This window comes from Gouania willdenowi, unplaced genomic scaffold (genome assembly GCF_900634775.1).
Source record: "Gouania willdenowi unplaced genomic scaffold, fGouWil2.1 scaffold_85_arrow_ctg1, whole genome shotgun sequence".
NCBI classification, from domain to species: domain Eukaryota; kingdom Metazoa; phylum Chordata; class Actinopteri; order Blenniiformes; family Gobiesocidae; genus Gouania; species Gouania willdenowi.
In genome coordinates, this window is record NW_021145250.1 from 46669 (window position 1) to 62800 (window position 16132).

The 16132-nt window shown below is 37.5% G+C and overlaps 1 pseudogene; it reads left to right on the top strand.

Moving 5' to 3' along the window:
* Nucleotides 1-1008: 1008 nt before the first annotated feature.
* LOC114460898 (thyrotroph embryonic factor-like) lies at nt 1009-15919 on the top strand (annotated as a pseudogene).
* Nucleotides 15920-16132: the final 213 nt, after the last annotated feature.

A 16132-nucleotide genomic window follows, 5' to 3' on the forward strand; every position in this document is an offset into this window, starting at 1 on the left:
TTCACGGTCAACACTTCATAGGAACAACCACGCCCCCTTGTTTTTATTGGCTCTAAGCGAAATGTGCTTTATGTAAATCTACGACGCGTTCAATGACCAAAAAGAAAACAGAAAACTGTGAAGTTATTGGACTCACATTTCCTTCAAATATTTATTTTTTTAATTAAAATAATCTGTAAATAATTTAAAAAGTATGTTAATCAGAATCACATTTATTTATTTTTTTACAGATGCTCCAGAAATAATTTTGCATGAAATGAAGAAACATTTAACAAAGAAAAAAGAATATGTACATATGAAAGTAAAATTAATTAAATACAATCATAAACTAAAGCTACTGTCACTTGATGATGAAGATGTTTATATGTAATATTAATGCTCTAATTATTAACATTATCCATCTACAGGGTAAATGGACATGTATCATTAAAAATATTATTTATTTATTTATTAATAATGAAGTTATAATTTCTTAAATACATCTAGAGATTTAATTCAATGATGATAATTGTCAATATTATTCAGAAATGTATAATAATAATAATAATAATAATAGAACATGAATATGAACATATATGCAATATTATTTATTAAATATTTGTTAGTACTTAATGAGATATTAGTACAATTGTAATTAATATTAGGAATAGTATTGTTCGTGATTGTGAATGTAGTGTCATATTTTTAAGTTTTATTTTTTCAATCCTCCTGTAATTATATTTTTTTAAATATATTTAAATTAATTCATTTTAATTTAACTTAATTAATTTAAAGCCCTTTTAAGCTCCATCTGATCTGTGTGTGTGTGTGTGTGTGTGTGTGTGTGTGTGTGTGTGTGTGTGTGTGTGTGTGTGTGTGTGTGTGTTTCTATTAAATAAAACATTTCCTCATTTTTGTCTGAGCTTTTCTTTGGTCCACGAACGCAACATGAGTGAGAGGGAAGGCAAGAGGCTGGTGGGCGGGGCTTGTGTATGCCTACAAGCCCCGCCCCTCGAGTGTTCTTTCCCCGTGAGTGGTGACGTCACGCCATCGGCCCGTGTTGGTTCCAGCTGACCGAGGAGCGCGAGGGTTAGAGAGAGAGAGAGAGAGAGGGAGGTAGAGCTCGTGCACCGGAGCAGCAGCTTCAGCCTCGATCATCTCCACCTCCACCTCCACTTCTCCTTGAGCTCCATGTCCATCCTCATGGAGCCGCTGTGGAGGTGAAGCAGCTTCAGCCTCACCTGTGCTCTCACCTCCACCTCTGCTGCTCTACTCCGTCACCTCCCCAGGGCTGGGAGTCATGTCACGGCCTCTCGCGCAGCTCCTGCCTCCGGACGTGCCCGCGGGGGCGGCCACGAGCCCCCAGTTTGGAACCAGCGGACCGCAGGCAGGACCGCTAACCTCCATGACAAACCTGAAGTCCCTGCTGCAGCTGCCCATCAAAGCAGACCCCCGGGTGCTCAAGGACTGCTGCGAGATGAAAGGTGAGCAAGCTGCAGTGCGCGGCCCAGAGGGCGTCCGTTTGAGTTCAGGATCAGGGCCGGATCAGTTTGATCTGGATCAAGTCTGAGCTCAGACACCCACCCTGTCTGTGTCAATGAGGGGGTGTTACAGGTCCAGTAGTGATTGTGTTATCTCATGACTAGTTTCTGGAGCATTGTGCAGAGGTGGTGTTATGGTTGGATGTGTGATCGTGTTATCTCATGACTAGTTTCTGACAGATCGTGTTCATAGCGGTCAGTGTTATGCTTCAACTGGTGGTCATGTTATCCTGTGACTGCTTTCTGAACCATTGAGCACTAACAGGTGGTGTTACAGGTGGATGAGTAATCGTGTTATCTCGTGACTAGTTTCTGACACATCGTCCTCAAATGAAATGGTTGAGAATTAAAAAAACTGTCGTGAAGTCGTCGCCTTAAAAAAACATAAATAAAATAAACGCAATAAATTATTATTCAGGCACATGTTTGTATGTTTTATATATTACACATAACGTACACATTTCTACACCATTTTATGGTTTCTAAATAGAGGAGTTGGCTCTGACACACACACACACACACACACACACACACAGCCTCAGGCCACACTGTCGGGTTGAATTTTGCTCAAATGAATAAAATGGAGGTTTTTTGGTGTAAAAAGAGGAGCTAACCTTTATAGAGCTTCTCTCTGAGGGTTGATGCTGCCCCTGGTGGTGATTTATTGTACCTGCAGTAAACAGCTGAAGATCAATAACTCATTAAAAAATTAAATCCCCTGAATTCATAACATACGAAAAAGCTAAATGCATTTTAAACCTTTTTATTTAGATCTGTTCCAGTGCTTTGTCACAGACTAAATGTAAATGGTAAATAAACTTGATTTATATAGAGCTTTATCACCACTGAAACAGTCCCAAAGCGCTTTACGTATCAGCTCATTCACCCAATCACTCTCATGTACAAACATGTAAAACACATTAAAGAGGAAAAATGTCTGCTCCACATATTTCAGAGCTTTTTCTGACAGTCTGAGCAGCGTCTGTTTCATATTCCTTTAAAACACGTTAAAAACTTTGAGATGAATCTTTGCGTTCAACGCGTTAGAGAAAATAGATGTTCTTCTTTCTCTGAGACTGAAGGAACTCCATACATATGTTTGGTTAGCTTAGCATGTAGCCACCAGTCTCGCGTGTTTGGGTTAGCTTAGCATGTAGCCACCAGTTCCAAATGTTTAGGTTAGCTTAGCATATAGCCACCAGTCCCACATGTTTGGGTTAGCTTAGCATTTAGCCAATAGTCCCACATGTATGGTTAGATTAGCATATAACCTCGCCACCAGTTCCATATGTTTGGGTTAGCTTAGCATATAGCCACCAGTTCCACATATTTGGGTTAGCTTAGCATGTAGCCACCAATCCCACATGTTTGGGTTAGCTTAGCATGTAGACACCAGTTCCACATGTTTGGGTTAGCTTAGCCTGTAACCACCAGGTCCTCATGTTTGGTTAGCTTAGTATATAGCCACCATTTCCACATGTTTGGGTTTGCTTAGCATGTAGCCACCAGTTCCACATATTTAGGTTAGCTTAGCATGTAGCCACCAGTCCCACATGTGTGATTAGATTAGCAGATAGTGGATAGTCCAAAATGTTTGGGTTAGCTTAGCATGTAGCCACCAGTTCCACATGTTTGGGTTAGCTTAGCACGTAGCCACCAGTTCCACATATTTAGGTTAGCTTAGCATGTAGCCACCAGTCCCACATGTTTGGTTTGATTAGCACATAGTGGATAGTCCAAAATGTTTGGGTTAGCTTAGCATGTAGCCACCAGTTCCACATGTTTGGGTTAGCTTAGCATGTAGCCACCAGTTCTACATATTTGGTTTAGCTTAGCATGTAGCCACCAGTCCTACTTGTTTGGGTTAGCTTAGCATGTGACCACCAGTTCCATATATTTGGGTTAGCTTAGCATGTTGCCACCAGTTCCACATATTTGATCAGATTAACATGTAGCCACCAGTTCCATATGTTTGGGTTAGCTTAGCATGTTGCCACCAGTTCCACATATTTGATCAGATTAACATGTAGCCACCAGTTCCATATGTTTGGGTTAGCTTAGCATGTTGCCACCAGTTCTATATGTATGGGTTAGCTTAGCATGTAGCCACCAGTTCCACATGTATGGGTTAGCTTAGCATGTAGCTACCAGTTCCATATGTATGGGTTAGCTTAGCATGTAGCTACCAGTTCCATATGTATGGGTTAGCTTAGCATGTAGCTACCAGTTCCATATGTATGGGTTAGCTTAGCATGTAGCTACCAGTTTCATATGTATGGGTTAGCTTAGCATGTAGCCACCAGTACCACATGTATGGGTTAGCTTAGCATGTAGCTACCAGTTCCATATATATGGGTTAGCTTAGCATGTAGCCACCAGTTCCATATGTTTGGTTTGCCTAGCACGTAGTCACTAATACCAAAGATTTGGTTAGCTTAGGACATAGCGACCAGTCCCACATGTTGGGTTAGCTTAGCTCCTAGTATTTCTGTTAGCTTAGTATAGCAGTGCTGGCTGAGCAGGGTAAATCAGTGTTGCATTATGGGAGTGATGCTTCTATTCTCTTAGTTTTCTGTGCGAGCTTTGTCTAACGCCCACGTTTCTCCATTCTTTGTCATCTCTGATTTTTCCTGTGCTTTCATTCTCCTCCTCTTCATCTTCCTCCTCTCGACCTCTCGACCTCCTTCCAGAGCAGCTCTCTCTCTCTCTCTATTATTGTCTTGTCATAGCTTGTCTTGTTGTGTCATATCTTGTCTTAGTAGTTTGTATCTTGTCTTGTTCTTTGGTACTTTGTATTGTTTTGTTGTCTTGCTTCATCTTGTCTTGTTTTATATAATCGTATCTTTTTTGTATTGTCATATCTTATTTTGTTCTGTTGTGTCTTGTTGTCTTGTCTTGACACAACATATTTTTTCTTGTCCTGTCTTGTCTTGACATATTGTATCTTGTCTTGCCTTGTCCTATTTTTATTTTGTATTGGTTTTTCCTTCTATTCATTGTCTTGCCGTGTCTCGTTTCACCTTTCCTTTTTTAAATATGATCTTATCTTTTCTTGTATTATATCTTGTCTTGTTGTCTTGTCTTGACACAGCATATTTTGTTTTGTCTTGAAATGTCGTATTTTGTCTCGTCTCGTACTGTTGTATCTCGTCCTGTTTTGTGTATATATCTTATTTTGTTGTCTTGTTTTATCTCAATATTTTGTTGTGTTATATCTTGACTTGTCTTGTCTTGACATGCCATATCTTGTCCTGTAGTATCATCTCTGTTCTTGTCCGGCTGTGTCTTGTCTTACTGCGTCTTGTTTTGTCTCAACAGTTTGTTGTGTAATTTTGTGTGATATCTTGACTTGTCTTGTTTTGACATGGCATTTTTTTGTCCTGTAGCATGTTGTTCTGTTTTGTCTTGCTGTGCCTTCTCTTGTCCTGCCGTGTCATGCATGGTCTTATCTTATTTTGTTGTGTCAATTTGTGTCATATATTGTCCTGTAGTATCTTCTCTTACTTAATCTTATCTTGTCTTGTTGTGTCCTGTCGTCATGTTGTGACACAACGTGTTTTGTCTTGTCCTGTTGTATCTTGACTTGTCATACAGTATATAATCTTTTTTTCATGTCTAATCTTGTCTTGTCTTATCCTAACTTGTTTTGTCCTATCTTATCTTATCTTATCTTATCTTATCTTATCTTATCTTATCTTGTCTTGTCTTGTCTTGTCTTGTCTTGTCTTGTCTTGTCCTAGCTTGTCCTGTCTTATATCCCATCTTTATCTTGTCTCGTTCCCAGACAAAGACAAACCTGTGGACTCTGACGAGGACTCTATGGGCGTGGGCGGAGCCTCTGGTGGCGTTGGGGGCGGGGCTCCGGTGCGTTCCAGCTCCCAGTCAGCGTTCCTGGGCCCTCTGCTGTGGGAGCGTACGCTACCGTGTGACGGAGGCCTGTTCCAGCTGCAGTACATGGACCTGGAGGAGTTCCTCACGGAGAACGGGATGGGCATGCACGGGACCGGGCCTAGCTCGGCCAGCGCACAGATACCCTCACAGGTGAGTGAGAGAGAGAGAGAGAACGCCACCCTGGGGGGTCACCAGTTAATCCTGGAACACTATTTCTCATTGAACCTTTGTCAATCTTCCCCAAATGCCCATAGTAGTAGTTTTAGAGTTTTGCTGAGTCATCATTTGAACACCAAGACACCAAAATAAGAGTATTTAAATTAGATGAAATATTTTCAATGAGACTAATTGTATAAATAAAGGTTGTACATAAATAAATTATTTTTGTATTTTTTAATACAAAATAAATAATACAATAATTATGAATTAAAAATGTTAATCTTTGCAGTAAAACACACTGAGCTACAATTAATGATAATAATACAAACTTATTATTAGAAAAATTAAGATAAACTGTCTTAATAAAAACTACAATATTTTAACAACAATAAAACCCTTATTTTCACAGCGTTTAACAGGAATATATTGAAAATAAAAAAGCTAACAACAATAATATTAATAATGAAAATAACTACAATTAAAATAATAATAAAAAATACTAATACATAATAATAATAATAATAATAATAATAATAATAATAATAAAATACAATAATAATAATAATGTTGATAAAAAATAAAAATGAAATAATAATACTAATAATAATAAAATATAATAATAATATTAGTAATAATAAAATATTAATACTTCACAATGATTATGTTGATAAAATAATAATAATAATAATGATAAAAAACGATGATAATGTTAATGATAAAAATAAATGATAAGAAATAATAATAATGATTAAATAGTAGTAATATAAATGATAAAGAAAAAAAATATGATAATGGTAATAATAAAAATAAATAATAATGATGTAAAATAACAATAATAATACAAAAGTGTGTGTGTGCGTGTGTGCGCGCACATCTGTCCTGTGTGGCTGATGTTTCCTCTGCTGGGGCAGCTGCTGCTCAGTGCTAGCGGCTAACGCTAACACTGTGCTATAAATACGTGGTGTAAAGCATCCCTAAAGCCCTCCTTCTGTCACATGGGCTGGACTTTAATACGATGCACAAAAGGAACACGAAAACCTTCAGGAGCAACACAAAGACGGACACAACAAAGGGCCGCCAAATTCTGTGCGTCCCCCAAAAATAAACACAGAAAATGATTCAAAAACACAGAAAATGACAGAAAAATACACAAGACAATCAGAAAAATATACAAAATCAACAAAATAATATACAAAACTACCACAAAAATAAACAACCAAAAAACACGCAAATTACACAAAAAAAGACACAAAATGACTACAGAAATATACAAAAATTAACAGAAGAATATAAAAAATAACCACAAAAATAAACAACCAAAACAAAAAAAAGCACAAATGACACAAAAATTAAACAAATTGAGAGGGAAAAATAAGCAATTCCAAAAATACACAAAATGACAAACAATACACAAAAAATGTTAAATATATAATAGAAAATAAGACTAATCACATGATAATAAAAACTAATTAGCTACTATTTAAGGAACAATGTACATTTATTAATTACACACCGGACAAACGAATGCATGGTATAAACTAAACAATAAACAGATTAATTAATTTCTTTTAAAGTGAGAGTGAGATGTGTAGTTATAGTTGTGTATATTGTGTTTATTGTGTTGTGTAATCAATCCAGTCTGGTGACCAGTGTGAAGCTTAGGTTTAATGGTGTCTGTGGACAGAGGGAAGGAGTGAGTGGTAATAAATAAAACTGGTATTTAGGATCAACGTGTCTAAAGTTAAGCCCAGTACCAGTTTTATCTACAGTCTAAGACATGTCAGTGTATCATAGACCAATGTATGTGTAAGAACCACTACTGTAAACCCAGGCACTACCCCGAACCCGAAGATGCAGCCAGGCTAGCAGAAAGAGCGGGGGACATCCCCCCCCCCACAACCGAGCAACCGTCCAGACGCCCCCAAGATCCCAAGCCGAGAGGCAGCCACTGCCCCCCACATACACACCTGAGAAAACACCAAGGAGTCGAGGACCCAGGGCACCCCACCACTGATCACAACCCCCAACCCCAAGGCCCCCCCGTCAACATTCGCCCCCCCGCACGAGACCCCAGCAGAGGAGCCAAGGCCCACGCCCAGCAGACGGCCGGAGCCGCGCCTGAGGGCCTAGAGCCACCAGGGACCGGAACCCAAGCCAGAAGGACCTGGAATAGAAGCAGCACCGGGAGTAGACCTACCAGGGACGACGACCACATCCCCAGCCGCATAGGGCATCAAGGGGTAGCTGCAAGTCGCCCCGCCTGCCCCTAAGCGCACCGACGAGCCCCCCAGAGCGTTGTGAGCCATTCTCTTCTGGAATGTTGTTGTATAGTCATTGTTAGAACACTACATCAAATGTTGCTGAGTCATGGTTTTGATACTGTTGTGTTATTGCTGAGTAATGGCTTGGACACTATAGTATTATTTCTGAGTCATTGTTAGAATACTACAGTAACGTTGCTGAGTCATGGTTAAACAGCTGTGTCTTATTGTTGAGTCATAGATTGAACGTTATAATGCTGAGTCGTTGCTCTAACTCAGTTTTTAATCGGAGTACGTGTTTGATCCCTTACCTGTGTGCTATATTATCGTTGAGTCATGGTTAAAGAGCCTGGTTTTTATTGCTGGGTCATGGTGAACTAACACTGTTCTCCTGTCTCCTTCTCAGAGTTCTCAATCTGCGGTTCCCAGTCAGAGTTCCCAGGTCCTCCATCGTCTCCTCCGCCATGTTCGTCTTCCTCTTCATCCATGTCGTCCTCCTCCTCTTCGTCATCGCTCATCGGACTGGAGACGGTTCAGCCGCAGCCGCAGCCGCCGCAGCCCCAAGGCATGATGGGGGTCCCGAGTGTCACGGTGAGTGCCCTCGCTAGGTTTTGTTAGCGTTATTGCTCAGAAATGGACTGTTGGCATTTGTGTGCTGTGAGGACCAGTGCTACCAGGCTTTAATCTGTTAGCATTAATGCTAATGTTTGCTACAAGGCGTGAATAACTCTGCTACTAGCTTCGCTAACTGATTGTTAGCAAGTGCTCTTAACTGTTAGCATTCACATTAGCAGGTTTGTTCCTGGCTTCTCAAATGCGATATTTGCATTAGCGTTAAATGGCTATTACAATATCTCTGCTGCTGTTATCTGATACTGATTGTTAGCATTAATGTTTGGTCACTTTCTGTTAGCGTTAGCATTAGCTGGACAGTTCCTGTCTTCACTGATTAGGTATTTTCCTTTGGTTCCTTTTTTATTTGCAGAAACGATTAGTTCTGCTGCCTGTAATTCTGGTTATGATTGTTAGCGATAGCAATTGGTGCTAACTGATTACTAACCCTATACTGGTTCTCAGAGCTAACTGTTAGCAGTTAGCATAGCAGGAATCATACTGGGTTCAGTGAGGATGGTTTGTGTTCTAAGTAAAAGGAAGCTAAGCTGCTCAGTCAGTAGCTGCTAAGCTAATGCTAGTTTTCGGTCTGTATTAGTCCTTTGGTCTAGTTTTTTGTCTGTTTTTGGTCTGTTTCTCATTCTGACTTGGTCCTTCTGGTCTATTTTCACTCTTTTCTGGTCATTTTGTCTGTTTTCAATATGTTTTCGTCTGTTTGGGTCTTTTTTTTTTTGGCTTTTGGTCTGTTATTAGGTCTGTTTTTGTCCATTTTTGGGGTCTGTTCTGGGTCCCTTTAGTTGGCTTTTGGTCTGTTCTTCAATCTAACATTGGTCCTTCTGGTCTATTTCTGGTCTTTTATGGTTATTTTTTAATCTTTTGTTCTTTTAACCCACTTTTGGTCTGGTTTTTGGCTCTGGTTTTGTTCTTTTTGTTCTGTAGTAAAAACCACGGTAACAGTTGGAATCTTGTTTCCTTTTTAGACGTAAATGCTTGTTTTTAATAGCGTGATGTGGACGTGACCTCACGGTGAAGTTGTGCTTCTAGTGCTCACAGCGAGGTCACACACTGTGTTGTGTGTGTGTGCGTGTGTGTGTGTGTGTGTGTGTGTGTGCGTGTGTGTGTGTGTGTGTGTGTGTGTGTGTGTGTGTGTGCGTGTGCCTCCTTTTATTGTGACTCAGTGTCAGAGTGAAGTGGTTTGTGGGAGAATTAGAGGTTGATCCAGGATAGAGATGATGATGATGATGATGATGATGATGATGATGCTGCTGCCACACGGGGGAGAAAATACCTCCAACACACACACACACACACACACACACACACACACACACACACACACACACACACCCTGTGTGTGTGTGTAACACGTGACTGAGCTGAGCGTGATGCATCCATCCAGAAGTCCCTGCGGTGTTTGTTCAGCTACAGAGCGATAGTCGGATGGAAATAATAATCTCCTCCACTCGCACGTTTCACTCAGCTTTTAATTCATTCTGTGAGAAAATCAGGATTCTGTGATGGGAAGGAGAAGAAGGAGAAGAAGGAAAAGAAGGAAAAGAAGGAGAAGAAGGAAAAGAAGGAGAAGGAGGAGAAGAACAGAGGCTAGGAGACATTTTATTTCTGCATCTACAACAATTTTTACTCCTAAAATAACCAAATAAATCAAAATGAATCCTGAAAACAAACATGGAGTCATTCAGTTCATATCAGCCACAAATAATTAATTAGATTAAAGACTGGGCGACCGTGGCTCAGGTGGTAGTGGGTCGTCTTCTGATCGAGAGGTTGGGGGTTCGATCCCAGTACCTGACTATGTGTCGAAGTGTCCTTGGGCAAGACACTGAACCCTAAGTTGCTCCCAGTGGTCGACTAGTGCCTTGCATGTCAGTCCTGTCCCACTGGTGTGTGAATGTGAATGAGCTGATATGTAAAGCACTTTGAGACTGTTTCAGTGGTGATAAAGCTTTATATAAATCATGTCTATTTACAACAATGAGATAAACTTCATGCATTAATATATTATATTGTACATTTTTTTCTCTCATTTCTCACAAAACAAAACAAAACAGAAAAACTACAAAAAAATGAAAATTACAAAATATACTAAAATACACAAAAACATAAAAAACACATAAAACTACAAAATACATTTAGAACACAAAAATGTTCAAATAAACTAATATAGGGAAAATGTAAAATAGAAAATAATCACATAAAGGAGGGAAATAAGTTCATTAAAAATGTAGCAACATTATTAAATTTTAGTTTTCCATATTATAGTTTTAAATGTTAATTGTAGAATACTTTTTTTCACTAAATATATCTATTTATAGCTAATTATCATTTTACTACGTTAAGGTTTTAATTTATACAGACATTTTGTTCCCCAGGAAGTTTACGTTTACATCATTTTTGTCGGACTCCCATCGTTTCACTCCCGTGTGTCGTTTATCGGACACGTCGGGTTAAATACTCAAATGGCTGTTAGCAAACTACAGGTTAGCATTAATCAATTAATTAAAGTCTCATGAGAGGACGACGGACACATTTATTTCTGCTCTTTATTGTTCTGTTCTCCTAGACTATTAATGACACGTATGTCAAGGATGTGCAGTCGACCTTTTTAGGAGCCAAATGTCAGGTCAGGTCACGTCAAGTGTCAAAAACCAAAATGTTTCATATCTCTACCAAAACGTATCGTACAAGTTCAGTACTTACATTCATGAAAAGTTCATCTAAAGTGGAGTATTTGATTTAATCAGACCAAAGCTGTACGACCTACTAATAAAAAGATCAGTAGAGGTCAAAGTTCATGACGTCACAAAAAAAACAAAAAATCTTTTTTTCTAAAACTTTGTCAGAAATTGAGATCCAGTGCTCAGACTGGTACCATTGAACAACATTTCCTTTCAATGTGTGACCTTGACCTTCACTCAAGGTCATATTTAAGGTCAGTTTTCTGTTTTTGTGCATTATTACTTTCAATTTCATTAGTAAAAACAACAAACTTCACGTCATTTTTTCAATTTTATTTCAATTTTCAATTGCCAAATACTTTTTCACCTTGCCTAGTTTATATTATTATTATCATCACTATTATTTCTTTAATTAACTTATTTAAATTATTATTATAATCATTCTTAATATATATATATATATATATATATGTATATATGTTTAGTGTTTTCATCGTTTTTTTGTGTAGTTTTAGGGGTTTTTCTCATTCATTCTGTTTGTTTTCTGTGTCTTTTTTTTATTCCTTTTGTGTCTTTTCTGTGTTTTTTCATACAGGTTTACTCATGTCACACTGTATTATTTACTACACAATGACCCGCATTTATCAACTGTTCTCAGGCTCAGATCTGTGCGTACGATGAGTGTGTTCCACCAAATTCACGCAGCATGTTAAATTCCTGTGTGTGTGTGTGTGTGTGTGTGTGTGTGTGTGTGTGTGTGTGTGTGTGTGTGTGTGTGTGTGTGTGTGTGTGTGTGTGTGTGTGTGTGTGTGTGTGTGTGTGTGTGTGTGTGTGTGTGTGTGTGTGTGTGTGTGTGCTTTGATGATGAAAGGGTTAAACTGTGACACAGCACAGGCTCGGTGGCTCAATGTTCCTGACGCTCACAAGCTCCAGCCATGTGCAGCCAACCGTCACGTGCTGCTGCAGAACGCCTCGGAGCAGCGAGGGAGGGAGGGGGCGGGGCGGGGGGAGGAGCAGGGGGGATTAGAGAGGAATAAACAGCAGGAACAGCCACTGGGAATCAGAGCAGATTAAAACACAGCTCAGAAAAATCACTGCTTCACTAACTCTCTCCTGTTTCTGTTTCAATAATATATTTATTAGTCTATGCTTCATTTTATGTACATATTGCAGATATTTCTTTATTACCATTCATTTTTTTTTTTACTTTCTTTATGATTTTTTTCTCCAATTTGCACGACTGATCATTTGATGTAATTTTGTATTTTTTGTTGCTGTTTGTTTTTGTTTAAATCAGCGATAATTGAGTGCGTGTGCATGTGTGTGTGTGTGTGTTTTCTGTAAATATTTGTTAAGTGTCTGCTCAGGTCATGTGACTACAGAGCTGTGACATAACCGTCTGTCAGTGTGTGTTGACGATAGCAACGATCGAGCTTCCTGCTGAGTGTGTGTGCGCGTGTGTGTGCGTGATTGTGCATGTGCCTGCCTGTGTTTTGTTTGTGTGTTCAGTGTTTCTGTCGTTTCTGTGTTCAGAGTTTAAAACGTTTCCCCGCGTCAGTTTACAAACGTTTACGCTTTTGTACATTTAGATTTCATATTTATCATTTAGATTTAGATTCAATATTTAGAGCTTAGATTTTAGATTTTAACATTTAGATTTGGATTTAATATTTTACATTTAGATTTAGATTAACATTTAGATTAGATTAAATATTTAGGCTTAGATCTAGATTTACCATTTAGATTTGGATTTAATATTTTTACATTTAGATTTAACATTTAGATTCAATATTTAACATTTAAATTTAACATTTAGATATAGATTTATTATTTAACCATTAGATTTAGACTTAACATTTAGATTTAGACTACAATTTTGATTTAGATTTGATATTTAACATTTATATTTCATATTTAACATTTATATTTAAATTTAACATTTATATTTAAATTTAACATTTAAATTTAACATTTAACATTTAACATTTAGATTTAATATTTAACATTTCCATTGAACATTTATATTTAGATTAATATTTAACACTAACATTTACCATTTAGATTTAGATTTAATATTTAACATTTAACATTTAGATGTAACATTTAGATTTAATATTTAACATTTAGATTTTGATTTAACATTTACCATCCATATTTAAATTTAATATAACATTTAGATTTAATATTTAACTTTTAGATTTAGACTTAACATTTAGATTTGATATTGCTGTAAATCTGGTCAAATGTAATTCACGTTTTTTAAATTGTGGTTAACTGCTAAACGTTTATTTGTTTATAATTTACAAATTTTCCGTCTGTTTTCCGTGGTCGCGTAAAGTCGAAAGTAAAACTGATTGAAAAAAAGAAACATCAATGTTTTCACGTTTTTAACAGATATTTTTCACTTTTCCAGCAGCTGACGAAGACGTAAAGTGGCAGCATCTGTTGCTTTGGGTCATAAACTTTGAAATGCCACTAAATAATGCTAAAAATAATTAATATTATTATTATAATAATTCATAATTGTACTTAATCTCCCTCAGTAACGACCACGAGCATCATCCGTGCGCTGTGAGCAGCAGGAAGTCTCTGAGCTGAAGCGTGTGTTTACATTACAGGGAGGGGACGCTTTATTACGTAACACACTTCCTCATCCACGTTCTTCTTCTGCACCGTGTTTGTTCGTAGCGTCAGGGTTCACGTTGAGGTCAGCCACTGGATCTTTATCTGATTATCAGATTAAAGACAGTCATCATCATCATCATCATCATCATCTTCAATACACAAAAATACACGAAAAAACTACTAAAAACATTAAAACTACAAAAACAGACAAAAAAATACACAAAAAACATAAAACATAAAAAAAACTGCAAAAGTTAACCAAGAAAAACCCTTACAGATATATACTAAAGGTGCAACAATACACAAAAAACTACTAAAACATACAGAAAAACTACAGAAATACACAAAAAAGTGAAGAAATATGCTTTGATGTATATTCAATGGTTTTGTGTATTTTTGCAGTTTTGTTGAATAGTTTTCTGTCTTTGTGGTGTTTTTTTCTCTCATTTTGTGTCTTTTTGTGTTTTTAAACATTTTGTCTTTTATTTTGGTGTTTTCTTCATCATTCTTTTTGTTTTCCGTGTTTTTTTTTTAGACATTTAGTATCTTTTTGCTGGTTTTTAACGGCAGGTTTACTCATGTCACTGCATTTTTTACTACACAGTGTGTCTCAGAGTGTGTAACTAAGTGTTACTCTAACTAGTCAACAGCAGATGTAGGGGCTGTAGAATGTGGAGGAGTCGCTCTACTCCGTGGGAGGAAGAGGAGGAGCTACTCCTGCTGTCACAGATTGAACAGCTTTCACACGCTTTTTTCTGTAATTTTGTGTGTTTTGGAGCCGTTTTGTGTGTGTGTGTGTGTGTGTTTTAGTTTATTTTATTGTGATAATGTTGTGTGTTTCATGTCGTCATTAAGTTTATAAAGTCAAAGCCGTGTGACTAAAATATGCTTTACGGTCACACTTCTATAGATCAAATCCATGACCGTTATCAGTTTCTTCTCTGGGTTAAATATTATTATTATTATTATTATTATTATTGAAGAAATGAATGAAGAAATATCTTTATTTCTGCTGTTTTGATGTAAATTTAGCTTCACTGTTGCTTTTGTGGCTCAATGACGACCCCTGGTGGTCAGTGAGAATCACTGTAGATATACACAAACAGGTTTATTATAGGAAAGGAAATGACTCATTATTATTATTATTATTATTATTATTATTATTATTGTTATTATTATTATTATTTCATATTATTTTTATATTATTTTTATATTTCATATTATTATTATTTATAATAATAATAATAATAATCAATCAGTCCTGGCTCATCTTCGCTCTGATGTTGTGCAGCCACAAAAACATGCAAAATAGCAACAAAAATATATGGTGCACCTCTGAAAACACTCAAAAGGAAAATAAAAATGGACAAAATCACACACAAAAACTTGTAACGCAATAAATGGCTCCAAAAATAAAACACACAGATTTTTTTTTAAAGAATATAACTACAAAAACACACAGGAGAGAAAACTATGAAAAGTACAAACTATGAAAAGTACACAATTTATGACAAAACTACACAAAATCACTCCAAAAATACACAAAAAAACTCACAATGGTTCCAAAAACAGCCAAAGCAAAAATATATAATATGACACAGAAACACACAGGACAGAAAACTACATGAAAGGACAAGAAAAATAGACAAAATTATGACAAAAACACAATCAAATGTTTCCTGTTAATGCTCTGATTGGTCGTTATTATAATGCTAACATTAATGTTGATCATGTTTGTGTTCCTGCTCTAATTAAATTGCTGACTCAGCAGATCGTACCATGACTAAGGCATTTCTCTCTCCTGTCTCTTTAAGGCGGCCCGGCGGTGCCTCAGGATGCCTCGCCGTCCTCCACCTGTCCACCGGGGCCTCCCGGACCTCCCGCGGCCGGCGCCAACGGCAGCAGTGATCTGCTGGTGAACTTTGACCCCGACCCGGCCGACTTGGCGCTGTCCAGCGTGCCGGGCCAGGAGGCGTTCGACCCGCGGCGACATCGCTTCTCAGACGAGGAACTCAAGCCTCAGCCCATGATTAAAAAAGCCAGAAAGATGCTGGTTCCTCACGAGCAGAAGGTACTACATGTCCCACAATGCTTTGCTCCATCACACCACATCAACATTACATACAGTATATGTACACATGAAAAGTTATTCTAATTCTATCTACACATATTTATTAATAATTAACTTAATCTCATCCTTATCCAATATATAACTGGGGTTCAAACAAGTCAGGGTTTGTTTTCAGGAATGGATTAGATTCATCAGGTTTAGTTAAACCAGTGGTTCCAAACTAGCAACAGAAAAGGTTTGGGAACCAATGATTTAAGCTAAGATTAGATTAAGTTAATCATGATAAGTTTAACTGTT